Source organism: Pseudopodoces humilis, chromosome 5 (assembly GCF_049639895.1).
Source record: "Pseudopodoces humilis isolate 2021_Gansu_Grassland_sample_001 chromosome 5, ASM4963989v1, whole genome shotgun sequence".
In the NCBI taxonomy this organism is placed as follows: domain Eukaryota; kingdom Metazoa; phylum Chordata; class Aves; order Passeriformes; family Paridae; genus Pseudopodoces; species Pseudopodoces humilis.
The window spans coordinates 23,034,208-23,049,993 of NC_142204.1; positions in this window are offsets into that span (position 1 = coordinate 23,034,208).

The window sequence follows — 15,786 nt, forward strand, 5'->3', positions numbered from 1 at the left end:
CCCATCTCCAGGTTGAACAACAGTCCATGAAAAAGGATGGATCAGGAGCCAAGAGTAACATGAGCGTGGGTAGGGCAGTCACCTCACACTACCCAAGCTGGTGTGGTGATAGCAACAAGAACTGTTACCAAACTCTGATAAATCAAGAGGATGAAGGAGACCTCAGATCCATTCAGGAGCCACACAACTACCGTGCACCAGAAGTGGGTGCCTTGTCATGAGCTTAAATAGACCTCTGTGTGAGTGGAAGCCACAGGTAAGACTGACCAGAGCAGTTAAGGCTCATTAGTGCACTCAGGGCCCTGACCCTATTTAATACCACTGAATGCCATGTCCTGGGTGCGCTGCTTACTGCAGGGGCCACTGGGGGTAGGTGGGCAGCTGTTACACCCTTATATTCAAGCCTCTGTTTGTGATGAAGAGGTTTATACATGCCCAATGTATCTGTGCATACTTACAAGAAGCTGTGTGACTAGTGAATCCAGAGCATAAAAAAAAAAAAAGAAAAAAAATTGCAGCTGACAGAGCTGCTCAATCTACTCCCCCAGTAATCTGGTATGCTCTCAAAAGCATGGGTGAGTTATTTTTACCACTTCTATCATCACAGTTCAAATAAATTAATGATTTTCAGAAAGACAAGCTTTAGTCTTTTAATTTCTTGGTCTCAACTGTAGTATTTGGCTGAGTTTGAATCAAAGCAGCTGTCCATCACTGTACCTAGACAAGTACTGGAATGTACAAATATGCTTGAGCGACCCCTTGAGTTTAGAGAGATGCTGGACAGATGGTTAAAGAGTTTGTAGCCGTGCTAGGAAGTTGGAAAAGAAGACTGTGTTTTCTTGAGTATGGGGAGACATTTTTTGTCTGAGACCTACTTTATTAGGATATACTAGGGAGTTCTCACAGTGAGAAATAGGGGAAATAAAAATGTCCTCCCTACAAGCAGAGGACAGTGTCACCTTGTCCCTATGCAGATCAGAGGTAAAGGAAAGAAGTAAAAATGAAGAGAAGAAATGAATGTGTGTTAAGGTACCAAGCAAGAACAGATGTCTGAAAGGACAATAGTCACAGAAGAAGAACTGATTGGAAGTTGCACACAAGAAACAAGCAGCTGAACAAAGTCTTTCAGAGGTGTTATTATTTATAAATAATTCCATAGCAAAGCACAGGTGTGAAAAATCAGTATCTCATACAGAAATTTCTTGGCAGAACAGATTGTGCTTTGGCAGCTCCATTCCAGCCCCAATACCACAGCAGCTCTAGGCTGTCTCTTGTCATGAGCCCTAGCTTTACTCTCTGGCTCAGGCTGGGACTAAGATCCCACCTCTGACCCACACCACAAACTTCCACCCAGCATGACTCTCTTAGCAGTGTACATTTAGTTTTGTAAAACCTACTGCAACCACATCTCTAGTTTTTATCTTTATACCTTCACTAATGGCTTTTATCCTCTCTACAGGATGTAATGGATTTTTATAGACAAGGCTCTTAGCCATGGTCTTTGTTGTATGAAGTTCATCTTGAATCCACAGATAGCTTGCTTAAAATATATGAAATTGCAATTCAATGTCTTCATTTTACCCTGCCTACTGTTTTTAAAAGCAGAATCCAGCTATTTATCTTAGGAGCATGAGATAGTATTTGCAATGTCTCCTATCATCATGGTGTTCAGGCACCAAGAAGAAAAATCCTGCAACTGCAAAAATTCTGGAACAGCTTCTTCTGCATATGGGTATGCTCAAGTCCCCTGGGACAGACCAAAAATTTTCCTCTCCCAAGGTTCTTCACCCAGAGGGTGATGGGGCACTGGAACAGCTCCCCAGGGAAGTGGTCACAGCACCAAGCCTGACAGAGGTTCAAGAAGCGTTTGGACAATGGCCTCAGGCACAATGGTGTCACTCTCGGGGTGTCCTGTGCAGGGACAGGAGCTGGACTTGATGTTCAGGATCAGCATGTTCTGTGATTCTGTGAGTGCCTAATTCCTCTTTAGGCACCTGACTTCCCATTGATTGGAAGGGACTGGAACTGTGAAAACTAAAGTAATTTGTCATTCCTTCACTCTGGTTTGTAAGGGCCAGAGTAGCCAAGAGACAGACAGACAGAATGAATGAATGAAGCAGCTCTGAATTAATCTCTAGTTTAGCAACATGTTCCTTTAGTCCTTGGGGAGGATTAGACAGGCAACACCTCGGAGCTGACCTCTAAGCTCTACCTGCTGCTACTCCAGACAGCCCAAGGTTGATTTGCCTTGGATTTGAAGCAACTGCTGTCAATAATATAAAACTCAAGAGGTGAATAACAGGCCCCCTGTTATGAGATGTTATTTTTTTTTCCCAGCCACCCTCTCTGCTCCTGCAGCTTTAAACCCAATGAAGGAACGAGTAATTTTTTTCCTAATGATTGAAAGAAGGCAGATAAGAGGTAGGTCTTCAAATTAAGAATCCAAGACTTGATTGCAGCTCTTATCATATTTTTCCATTTTTTCCCCTTCTTCCCAACAGAAAATAAATTGCTTCAATAAATTATGTATTTAATCTGCATAGAGGACCAGCAGACTGGGCTCTCCTTTTAATATTTTCTATTGCAAGATAATCAACCCGTTCCTCTCACTGCATGGAACAAACTAATAGATTTTGAACAATTCCATTATTTGATGATTTCTACCATTATTAATACAAATTGTCTCTACTCGCTTTCAATTAGGGCATTTTTATTTTCTAATAAATCCTAATCAGGTTCTCTCAAACACCACCTAAACATGGGGAGATTATTGCACTTTCCATTTAAACAAAGAACCCATCACGTTGCATGCCTCACCTCCTTCTGCTTCTCATGACTGTCTTTCTTCCAAACTCTTTTTCCATTTCCCCCTCCTGTCACTGTCAGCAGACCTCACTTACTTTCTTCTCCTACTGGTTTCTTCCAAATCTTATTCTATGTCTGTGGGGTGTGGTCTGCTCCACAGGCAGAGCTAAGGTCTTGGTGGATTTTTTTGTTTGGGATAGGAGATTGTGGGGTCTGTGGTTTTGGAGGGGGAAGATATCTTTTATAAAGGCCCTGAGTCACACAGATAAGGCCACTGAAATGTTTGTGAGAAGGTGCATCAGGACATAATCACACAGTAAAAATGTAAGAACGATCCACCCTGAAAAAGCCAAAGATCTAAAATTTTGTCCCAGGGAACAAATGCTTAAAACCACATAAACATAAAATATTATCCTCAAAATGGAACGCCATCTTTACAGACACCAACTGTTGTACAAGCAGCTCTCTTACTGCTATCAAGGGAGTGCATTCTCTAAATGGTGCTGCTTAGAGCCGACATTCAGCTCACTTTTTAATGCAGTGGCTTCTGGGGTGGAACCCGCCGCCCTGAGCGCTCCTGCAGCGTGTCGGAGCGACACGAGATGCCTGGAGAGGTACGGTTCAGTGTGGAGGATGTCTGCACTGCCAGCTTGGAGAAGTCTGGAGGCACATTCTGTATTCAGTGCTGTGGAAGCACGGTTTAGCTTTCAGAAGGGGCACCACAAAATCCAACCCAGCAGCTGGGCAAGACTGGTTGTGGGTGAGAGGCACCGTGCACAGCCAGTACGGTAGCAGCTCTCCCCCAGCACGGCTAGCGGATGCTCTGAGGTGACCACCAGCCTCAGAAGGTTACCAAAGGCATCCCAGCTGCCTTTCCCAGGAAAAAGGAACACAGACAGGCCATAGGTTTCTTCATCCAACTCGTCTTTTTTACTGCTGCTGCCTGTCCTCCTGAGAGGCAGGAGAGTGCAAGTTGTCAGCTGCTATGGCAACCCTGTCTTGTCTGGCAAGGAGCGGGGAAGGATGAGAATGAGGGCAGGGGTGGGAAAGGGTGTGGTGAGAGATCTCCACAGCTTGGTTCAAGACAATCAATACGCATTCATCATCCCTCATCACTGCAAAGCAAACGAGGCTGCCAGGCAGAAGGGGAGGAGACTGCTGTGGGATGGACAGGCGTAAGGACAGGAGAGCTGGGTTGCGGCGCAGTGATGGGCTGGCCATAAACTCCACGTACACGGCCTTCATCTCCTCCTGCACTCGGGCCACGCCGTTCACGGTGTGTGCCACACACCCTCTCCCAGGGGATCGCACCCCACCTCTCCTCCCTCGGCCTCCTGGGCTGCGCGTTGCTGTTGCCCACCTGCACATGTTCCCTGTGTCACTCCACAGCTCCTCCTGGACACACCTTTGCCCCCACCTGCAAGGGCAGGCTCGCAATGCACAGCTGCAGAGCCGGGGAGGTGCGGTTCCTTATCCTGATGCAAGCCCCCACCCTGCTCCCGTGATTCTGGACCCCCAGCCGCACGCACCTTGTAGCACACAGAAGGCACAGCCACGCAGAGCCGCTGCCAGGCTTGGCCTGTGCCACATATGTTTGCACACACTGTCACAGCCAACTTCCCTCCTCCCCTCCCGAGCAAATTTGCTCGAAGCGTTCGAGCTCCCCAGCGCACACACATCCTCCCCTCCGCCCCGATACTCCCTCCTGCCACGCCAGCCAGCACCAGCCACCCCCGCAAAAACACGCGCACGCAGATCGAGAGCGGCGGCAGAGCCCTCAGTGAGCTGCTGGAGCAGAACAGATGGCTTAGCAACCAAAAAAACAGTCATTTGCTCCACAAGTTTCTTCCTCGACGTTCTGTTTGTTTTCAGAACACGTTCATCACCAGAATAAAATCCAGGCAAGATGGGCTGATATAAACACCCCAGCCTTGATCCCTCGAGGTGGGAAGTCCCACCTGCTTTTTGCACCCTTTTTTTTTTCCCCCCCCAGATTTCAGCTCACTCTTCCTGAGGCATCCCCTCCTCCTTTCCCACTTGCAAATGCCCCCCCTCATCAGCATACAGATTAACTTCATCTTCCCTGGGAGACAATACCCCCACAGCTTATCTCATTCTTGTCCTTAGCTGGAAGGCACACTTCATATTTCCCAATGCTCATTTCTCCATTTCAGGTGTGCAACTGACTCAAAAGAGCACTTTGCTTTTTGTCCCATGCTGGAGTCACTTCCCTGAAAAACATTTACTATAGGTTTGAGAAAGCTACACGGTGGATCTGCAAGGGTGGGCATAGTATCCAACAGGTAGCAGATGTTGCTAAAAGGGTTTGGGGGCATGCTGCAGCTTCTTCTCCCCTACACAAAATTCCTGTCTGGGACTTGGGAGAGCACTAAAGGGGCACAGAGTGAGGGGAAACTGTCTCTAGCAATCAGAAAGAGAAGCTGTCATAATCTTTTTATGGCAAGTGGGAGTTTTATCTCACACAGGTCACACAGGTCAGTTATCAGGGCTGACCTTATCCAGCAAGAGGCAGGAGAGTCTTAAACCCTGCCCTGCTACAGCTTTCTGCCATCTCTGGGGGTTGTGGGTTTCCATCCCTGCTGTACATCAGCACCTGAGCAGTTCTGTCCACCACTAGAAGCTTCTGGTCAAGCTGAGCTGCAGCAGGAGGCAAGTCTGACTCCATCCAGGGATGTATCTGGAACTGGGTCTCACAGACCCACAACTTTACCAAAATTCAGGGCTGGGCACTGAAGATGCAGGGTCCAACCTCCCCTGCCAGCTGAAACCAAGCTATTTTTACAAGCAGAGCCAATTAACAGCACTCAGTTCATTCTCACACTGACACTTAATGATGATGCCTCCTGGGAGAATTCACCAGATGCATGGGGTGGGCAGGGAAAAGTCTCAGGAAGGCAAACAGCTGGTTCCAGTGAAGTAGGAGGACAGGAGACCTGGGTTTGTCTGGGGTCACTCACTCTACGGCTTCTGGACAAATTCTCTCAAACCCTGTCTCCCCTCTCTTAAGCAGGAATCTCTGTTTTTTTTAAATGCTCTCCACAGTAAGGGAACTGCACATCTCTGTTTCATCACTGAGGACAGGCCCCAAAGCCCCAGAGTACAGCCAATTAAGAGCCAGGCTGTGCAAGCTGCTTTTGTATTTCTAGCAGTAGTTGGGGTAGTGCCCTCCCTGCACACCTCTTTCCCTACTCCCTTCCCCATGAAGAAAACAGAAAAAGCTTCTGTGAGATGAAAAAGAATTTTTTAAAAGAAAGGCTAGATGAAGAGGTAATTGCCAAACACAGTCAGCTTGAGGAGAGGCAGTGAGAGGTGTGAGGACTCCACAGGTATATGAAGGCAAGGAGTTGTGTCAATAATTCATGAGGAGGAAGCACCCCTGTGCTGCAAGGCTACTGTCCTCAGCCAGTGGTGAATTACTGACCAGGGCAGCAGGCAGGGAAGGGCTCAAGCAGGCAGGCAGGCAGAGTTTGATGAGATGGAGGTCTGGGAAAAGGAGGGATGCAGAGGTTGAAAGTAGAAACCGATCCTTTATGGGATGTAAATGGGGACTAAGGAGTGCAAAATACATAAGTGATAACCTTTAACCCTAAAGAAAAGTTGTGCTCCCACATGATTATGCTAGGTCATGCTTACCTCTGACTTAACCAGCTGTGTTATACATGGGGGGGACACTCACAGGACAGAAAGTTTCAGTATAAGGGCCCAGACAAGGTCTGCAAATCTGCTGAGGTTTTTTGTGCATCACCTGGCTTTTCTGAAGGCTCGAGGCTGTGTCCTCTGTGAGACTCAGTTATGCTATCCAAAGGAGTTCTGCTCCCCTTCTACAGCTAGACTGAGCTGCAAAGACAGGCTGCACCATGTGCTAATCCCATCCCACATCGATGGAGCCAGGGACTGCAGCATGGCATGGCTGCCTGCCCAGCTGCGCCCCTGCCCTGCCACATCAGGCAGGCACGGATGACGGGGTCTCACTGCACATGGGCTCAGCACAGGACAGGTGCACATTGCAGAGCGGAGCTGAGACGTGTTCTGGCTTGTTGAAGCTCAAATGTAGCCTGAAGAGCTTTTCCTTTGTTCCCCAAGGGCCCTTCCAGGGGAGGAGGCCACAAGAATCAGTCTTGCCACCACCATGAAATTGTGAGCAGTTGTGCTACGCAGCACAGCAACAACTGTGAAATCCCGAGGGGAGTCACGGATTCGTTATACTGTCATGTATCTGGGTCAAAACAGGGCAGGCGAGGGGAAGTGACAGGACAGGGAGAGCTGAAATCCATCCTCCCAGGCTGCCTCCACTGTGAGCAAGAACAAGCACCCACAATGTCAAGCAATGCCGATGGCTGCTGGAGACATCCAGGGCTTCTCCCAGAATTACTGTGTCTGTGGTCTCCAGAAACAAATCACAATGTTGTCCTTTTGCTGGGTATCCTCACCAATTTCCAGGCTGAAAGACCAAGGAGAAGTAGGACTTCCCTTGCAAAATCAGTGGGTGATCAACATGCCAGGAAGGCTCCCGAGCCTTTCACATCTGGTTCCATGTGCAACCCTCTCATCTTGCGGCAACCACAATTTCTCCTGCCTCCTGCTTACCCTGGGAGCTCTCCCTCCCTCCTCCATCACTGTGCAGGACACCGGCAGGCTGTGAGAGTGGGTCTGGGGGATGAAGGCTGCATTTCCTGACAAAGTCAGACAAGGTTTGGCTTATCAGCAGACAAACCCTTGGGCCTTCCATGTGTTTCACTCACCCTTACTCTGATGCTCTTGCTCCCAGAAAGCTCCCCCACAGACATCGCCCAAAGCAGCAATTTCTACCACCACGGGGCCATCTTCATTTTTGTTGCCTTTACTTCCTCAGTGCACCCATTAAAAAAAAGAAAAAAAAAAAATTATCACAGAGGGCCATTATGGATAAATGGTCTTGTGACAGGTCTGTTTAGCAGGGGATGGGGAGGAAGCAGGAGGCTGTGTGTGCAGAGGTGGGGGAGGCTGGAGCTGTTCTCCTGCTGACAGCGGCATTCATCCGCAGAACTGTGCAGGACCTAATTAATGTGCAGCGATGCTGCCCGTGGCAGGTAGTGCCACGGCAGGACATCAGCAGGGAGCAAACAGACAGGGAAGAAAGAGAGAAGAGGGTAGAGAGATGAGTGTAAGAATAGGGAGGGCAGGAGAAATAGGGAGAGGGGAAAGCAGGCAGGGCGATGAGGGCAGCCCACAGCTTCTCCGTCGCCCTATAGGTGCATCCTCCCTCTGGCTTCCCTAACAAATTCATAATTGCAATATCTTTTTGTTTTTCACCTCACTGTTGTGAAGTGACAGCCTTTTTTGTAATGTTAATAACATCTTCAAGCTCAGAGCATCAGCCAGACCCCATGAGGGGCAGTGAGAAATGCAGGGGTGTGGGGCAGGGAGAGAAGTGGGGCACATATGGATTTTTTTTTTCTCTTTCAGATGAATTCAGGAACTGGGCTTTGGTTGACAAAGAATAAACAACCCTATCCAGGTCTAGAGGGCCAGGTCTTCTCATCCATGGGCACACACCCTGCTGCAGGTAAGAGGATGGGGATGAGGAGTGTGGAAGGGGAACAGAGTCATGTGCATGGGCATACAGATGTGGCAAGAAGTTTTGGTGTAAGGGGGCCAAATCAACACATTTCATATATCTGAGAGGCTAGATGCTAAAAACCATCGTGTGGCAAGGGGAGACACGTCATAGCACACAAAACAAGCTTTACTTGCAGTGATGGAGGGGCAGGGAAGACACTTTGTGGTGTGCCCACACACGTTTGTTCGCTGCGTGCACAGGGCTTTGTGCTGGTGTGCCGTGTGCCCCTACACACTCACAGCTCTCATCGCCCATGTGCTCAGGCTCCCTGCGTCTGCCTGCCTAAGTCCACCTTCCCCACATGCCCATTTGCTCAGTGTGAGCCTGTGACAGTCCAAGTGGCAGCTTGGGTTTGTGCCTGCGAGGTGCTGTCCGGGGCTGTGGTTGCCCAGTTGTGCGGCTGTGTGTGTGTGTGTGTGTGTGTGTGTGGGCACACGTGCACACAAACATCTACTGCTCCCCTTCTGCACCAGCTGAGTGCCCAAGGACCTGCAGGGCACGCCACGTCCGGACAGCAGCTCCGTGCTCAGGGATGCTGTGAATGATACAGGCTAGCTGTGGCAGTTCTCAGCAACTCAGGAGAAGGCTCTTAACTTGCACAGACAGCCGGTGCTGAGGGCAGCTGGCAAAGGGCTGGAAGCCAATCTACTTTGACAGCTGCTCTGCCAGGGGTGGTTGGGGGCTTCTCTCTCCATGTTTTTACCACAAACTGGTTACCTAGTGTGAGGCTAACAAGGCCACTGCTAAATCCAACAGAAATGGGATCTAAGGGGACAAGCACAGAGTGCATTAAGCAGAAGAGCATCAGGAAAGCAAAGCACTCGAGAGCTGCACGCTTCTTGGTTCGCGCGCTACTGATACGCACTCATTTCATGCTTGCTGCTCTTCCCAGGGCCCCTCTTCCTGTCTGTCTTCCATTGCTCCTCCTTTTTCTCCCCATCTCCACCACATCCTTTTCCAAAGTACCTTCCCTCCATGACCTGACTGAGCACCCAGTCAGGATACTGGGAAAGCTGGAGCTTCCAGTGTCATTGGGACTGGCTCCCTTGGATATCTTTTGGCAAAGAAACCTGAGAGGTGACTACAGTCATCCTCAGCTGATGGCACACTTTGATCGGCATGCACGGCCTTGGCCATCCTGGGAGACCCAGAGCCAGGCAGGCTGCCAGCTATCACAGAAAACTGTTGGAGCCAACAGGCTCCTGACAACACTGGCAAGCCTCCTGCTATGGATAAGGGAGAAAACCCTAACAGCTTTGAGCCTACTGAGGAGATTCAAAAGGGCTGTGATGTCTATAAAGTTCATCCTTGTGGACAAGTACTGGATACAGAGGGCTTGAAGCAAGCAAAGAAAAAGAGAGAGAGAAAAAAAAAGTACTCTGGATTACTCTTGAAAATTGCCCTGAGTCTATTCTGAGTCCTTCTGGCCCTGTCATGCCCCACACTGATCCATTCTCCTAGCCTCTCTTTATTCCTTCAGTACACAACAGAAAGACTGGTTCTTTCTCCCATCTCACAAATGAGTTTGAGAGGCCAGTGAAGACCTGATTTTCTAGCTCCGCAAGTATTGGGAAGGAAAGAAAAAGAGTAAAACGTGTGACTTGGCAGAGGCAGCAGCTTTGTCGCACATCACCCCATAAATCTCACGCCTGACAGAGTTTCTAATGTTGGAGTCACTTAAAACCATGGCATCGTATTGGGTTAAATTGATGGATGGCACAGAGAGAGGGACAGCCTAAAGCGCTGAGCAGGGACCCTGCCTGATGGCAGGCCTCTCACTCTCCTTCACATTCTGCTCCCTCTCTCCACTAATGGAGCCTCATCTCTTTAATCAGAAAGTAAGTGCTCTCCAGGTTACCGCCTGAAACGCTCAGAGGCACTCTTCAGGGAGACCTGCAGGCAGCAACGCTCAGCTTGTGAACTCTTCAATCAGGAGAGGACAAAAGAAGGGAAAGCACAAGGCTGTTCATACATGAAGGGTTGTGCTTCCTCAGCTGCTAGTGGTGTCAACAACAGCCCATCAAGTTGTTGGAGAAGCCCAATGCCAAGCCAGCCTTGGCCAGAAGATGAATGAGTACACAGGTTCTCAGAAAAGGCCATCTGTAAAATGAGTGAAGAGAATTATGTTCACTCCTTCCAGAGAAAGGAGTGGGTTCCTGATGCAGCACAGTGGAGACTGTGGGAGGTTATTCCAAGGCAGAGCCCTGACCTCAGTGTGACCACTGCTGGGATCAGGTTAAGTCTTTCTCAGAGCCTTTCTTTGCCTCGCTGTTTTCATCCCTTCTCAGCCTAGTTTACTGAGAAAGGGCTTCTATAGGTATCTGCCTGGTTTGGTGTTATTTCCTGTCCTGTGGTGATCTAAGTGCAAAACAATGTCAGAACATCCCACAATCCTGTGAACATCCATTTTTTACTTCTGCTCTGGGATCAGATCCTTTGGCATTCAGACTACACTGCTACCTATGTCTGCACAGCACCAAACACGAACACTGTGATTTGCCTCACACCCACTGCTCATTTGAACCTTTGTCTTCCACTCCTCCCAACTGCCCCACCCACCTTTTCTCGCAGTCCCAGAACCCTGTCCCCTGCTCAAGGGCTGTCTTCCCCCACTACCTTACATTCCCCACCTTCTCAGATTCCCCTCCCAGGCACTGTCCCACTACATATTTTTCCTCTTAATGTTCCCCAGGGAAACCCTCTTCTGTTCTTCACATCATTTTTCCTGCAGGTTCAGGACTCATTAGGTACCAAGTTTACTCTTTAACTGTCAAAATCTGTAAATCAAATGCCCCCTTCAGAGCGGCAGAAGTGTTTTGACTGAGGCTTTCAAAAGAAGCCTGCTGTGATTCTGGTATCCAGCTCCCAGCCTGGCTGCCAGTCCTCTCTCCTTTCACCCCCAGCACCTGACTCAGCATCAGCCTTGTCCTGCACCACAGGAGCTCTGGGTGGTCATCCTCACTCCCTCTTTTTCTCTCTGGGGGAAACACAGAGTTAGAGTTCAGCATCTTTACTCTGTAGCTCCCACAGTCACTGCCCTCTGCTGTCACTGGGACCCAAACTTGAGAGTGGAAGGGAGACTCCTCGTGTGCCACGGAAGCACTGGAATGTAATTTGCACTCCAGGTGCTTCAAGGGAGGCCTGCTGAAATAAAAGGAACCTGTAAGGCTCCTAGAGAACTCACAGGAGATAGGCTAAAAAGAGCAGTGAGCTGTGCTAGATACCAAAATGCCGAGGTCTGGAGGTGGGAAGGAAGTGGAAGCGGTCCTGGGGAGGGCATGTTCCCTGCTTAGGTGCTGGCAGACACAGTGACATCAGTCCTCCTACGAACAGACCTGAGCACAAGATAATTTCAGCTGTGGTATCTTCTAAATGCTGCCTATGTTGATGAGCAGGGCTGCTCCCATGAGCCTACCCTCTGAATAGACTGTGCACGAGGCTGGAAAGGGGAAAGTGAAGGAGAAGCACAGTTTGGGACAGAAGAAAGAGTAATTCATTTTAAAACACTGTGGACTTTGATCTTCTCTGCTTGGGTGGCTGCTTTGAGAGATGGGGGGACAGGGAGGGACCACACATAGTCCCTGAAGGTGGTGAGATCAGCAGATCTTCTCAGCCAAATGCCTCCCTCTCAGAGCTGGGACTGCTTCCTGAGGCAAGGGAAGCCTTTCCATCCAAGGCTAAACCATCTGTGGCAAGCGTCTGCCATCATGTTCCACCTTCTCTGGGAGTTTCCAAGCACCCCAGCCTTCCTAAGGTGGTGGCCCCCAATTTCCTCCCTTCTGCTCTTTTTTTGTTGGATATTCTCCCTTCTTTACATCAGCATGAGCCCTACCTGTTTCTTAAGCAGGAAGGGACTCCTGGAGTCTCCTGACGCCACGTTTGCCTTGCCAAGAGGCTCCTTAGGTGGTTTCTGTGTTCTGCAAGTGTTCTGCAAGAGGCACAGCGAGCAGGCTGGGGGCACTGCCTCAGCGTGTGCTTTGGGGGGCTGCTATAAGAAACAGGGCAGGAGCAGGGCAGAGGGCTGGATGGAGGGAGATACCGAGTGGCCCCTGCTTCCCCCAGCTTTCAGAGATGCTGCCATGCTTTCTCCCTCAGTGTGTGGGAACTCCTGATGCCCTTTGGCCATGTGTAATCACTGCTGCTGCTTCACCCCTCTGCCTCTCAAGGCTCTGCCTGCCTGGACTCTTCTCCATGCTAATCCCAACAAAAAGAGGAGCAGGGTGAGAAGACACCATCCCTTCCCAAAACTAAGATAATTTTTCCTGCTGACAGTGAGAGTATTTGTCTTGCACCTCCCTTCCCCCCTCCCTCCTCCTCTCCTTTTCTGTGTGTTACATTTTATCTTCTAATGAGGGCAACATCTGCTTCTTAGCCTCATTTGAATCCCTGAGCATCCTCCCCCAAGGGAGTGCAACAGGAGCTTGGCAAAGAAGGGCAGGTAGCCACCACTGGAAGATTGTTCTCCTGTCAAGATGTTGGGTGCAGAGGATGAATCACTGCAGTGGCTCTCTCAGATAGGGGTGGGAGCAAGGCTGCTTGTGTAGGAGACTCAGAAAACTGGCCTCCAATCTCTGGCTGTTTGAGATCTAACGCTCAGGTTGTCATACGAATCCTCCAGAGGTTATTTCAAAGCCTGTGCACTTCAAAAGCCCGTGGCAGTATGGGTCTGCCCCACCTGTTCAATCTGGGGGACACAGATTTAGTACACATGCCAGATCTACGCTTTTGAGGTCTCCTGGGGGAAACCTCTACGCTTCCAGTTGCCCAGCCAGCCAGCCCGAGCAAGGGATACCAAATGTGTCGCCTTGTAGCTGGACAGACTTTCTGGGGGGAGCTGTGAACAGGGATGTGGGGGGCAGTCTGCCATCCCTGTAGGAGCCTGGGCTGTGACTTCTTTCCTGCAAGGCAAGGCCAGAGGCTGAATATTTGTAAGAGCAGCCTCAGGTACCAGAGAGCCTGCATGTGGCTTGGCTCTGAAGCAGAAATCCCCATCTTTTCCCCATGCAGCTTTGGATGCACCAGCTGCTTGGCTAAACCTGGTGACTGTGCTAATTGGGAGCACAGGGAGAGGGGCTGGGACATGCCAGGGAAAGATGGAGTGACTGAAAGAGCAGGCGTCAGTGGCGGCATCGGGGGACGGTCGGAGGGAGAGGGGAAGATTGCATGGCGGGATGAGGAATGGGAAAGAGGCTGAGAGAATGAGCGGCTGAGCCAAGCAGAGCATTTGGGAGAGCGGGAAATCATGCGTCAGAGCTGCAGGGACTCGGGGACAGTGTCACAGGCAAGGCTGAAATATAAATGGAAATTCTCACTGAGCCGCATCAAAGCCATATTGGTGAATGAGAAAAAGGGAGGCTGAAGGAGTCAAGGAAAAACCACACAGCCAGGGCAACCCATCCAGCACCTTCTGAGGCATCCTCAGTGGCACTGTCCCACCCCATCAGTGGCAGCTGCTGAGCAGAGGGCCATGCAGTCAGTGGGGTGGGATTGGCATTAAGTCATTAGTTTGTCATTAATAAAGCAATAAGGAGAGTGAGCAAAGACACACGGCCTTTTTTTTTCTTTGTTGTTTCTTTCTTGCCTTTTTCCCTATCACACGTGTACACACACACTCTTCCTCCCTGGTCCCTGCCTGGACAGTTCTGGTACCCTTGGCAATCAGCTAGCCCTCCTTTTCCTGCCACCTCTACTCCCAGCCTCTGTCTCCCAGAGGAGGTGTTTTGTGTGCTGGTATTTCTCATTAGCGCCCCAGGAATACATCAAACACGTGACTTTCACTGCCCCAGGTGCTAACACACCTTATAACTCAGTAACACAGTTGTTCCTTCCCTCAGTCTGGTCCTAGAAGACCTAGAGTGGCTTGGGCTGATGAAATGTGTTGCTCTTAGAAGAGCAGAGCAGCACCTGTCCAACAGCTATAAGCAGTCCAGTTAAGAGGGAGGTAGGGAAGCAAGGAGAATGATCTCTTAAGTCAGTGGAACTGTGATGTCCCGTGCAGGAAAACTCTCTGACTTCAAGAGTTTTCACCCCTGTGGTCCCTCATGGCCACATTTCATTTAGTTCTGTTTTCTGCTTGGCCACAGCCCTGCACACGTACCAGCCCAAGTCCCACAGTCACCTTTGGCCCCAATCTGATCTTCTATCTACCTCCTTTAGTTATGCTGCCTTCTACTCCCAGATTCCTCTTTCTCTTTATCTAGCACCTTTTTTCTCCCACCTCTCTGTATACTGAATTTCATGGCACTGGAGAGGAGCATTAGAAAAGTCCAGGTGGAACAGTGCAGATTAGCCCAAAGGTCTGCCTGTTCCTACCATCTGTCTTTACCCACTACTCATTCCCCTGTGTCCCAGGAAGAAAGCTTCCTCCAGAGCAAATGGGAATGCCTTCTCAGACAGAAATAGAAGTGCTGAGAGTGTGCCACCATGCCACTGGGGCCTGCAGGCTGATGACTCCGAGGACTCAGCTGCCAAGAACAAAAAGACAGCTGGGTGGGCCAGTGGCATCTTTCAATCTGGATCTGCTGTGGTTTCCTAGTGCCACAGACCTGACTCTTCCTGTTCACCAACATCAAGGTGGTGAATCTCTGCCTTTGAGAGCACAAAAGCCTAAAAGCAAAAGGGATACCCCTGTGGGAGAAACAAGCACACTTCACCTCAGTGGGTAAGTTCACACTGAGAACTTTGCAGCTTCCTGGTGACTCCACACGGGCTAAATGAACAGAGAAGCAAGCAGAAGTGCTTCCATTTGAGGAAACTGAGGCTCTCTGTGCTATACCAGCAAACCTAGCTCTTCTGTCTGATGGAGCCCCGATGTCATGGCCATGACTGCCTTTGTGAGCACCACTGTGAGCCATGGAGAGTTCCCGCCTGTGTAAACAGCACTGACTTAGCTCCTGCAAGGCAGAAGGAAGGATCATTCTCCATCCAGCCTTTTCCTCAGAGTGGGCTCGATGGGAGGGCAACCCTGACAAAGCCAGTGCAGTGAGCACAAACCACTGCCCAAGTCAGAATTACTCATACAAGCACTAAGAGGTTTCTTAGGTGTTCTGTGGAAGGGATGACACCTGCATGGTGACATCTTAGCAGGCCCGTGGTCACTCAGTTTGGACGAGCAAGGCCTCTTCAAATGCCTGCTTCAACATGGTGTACCAGGAGCACCAAGGTAGGGCTGCTGCCCAAGCCCTCTCTGAGCACATTAATTGAAGCTGGAGCCAGCAATATGGACATACACATATGGGTCTGCCCCACACCTCTCAACGCAGTCAAACTCCTACACACTTCTAACATATTTTCTCCTCAACTTGAAGGTCAAAACCCAGTTTTCCCTGTAAGGTCAGAGCTCAGGAAATGCATTCCAGTTT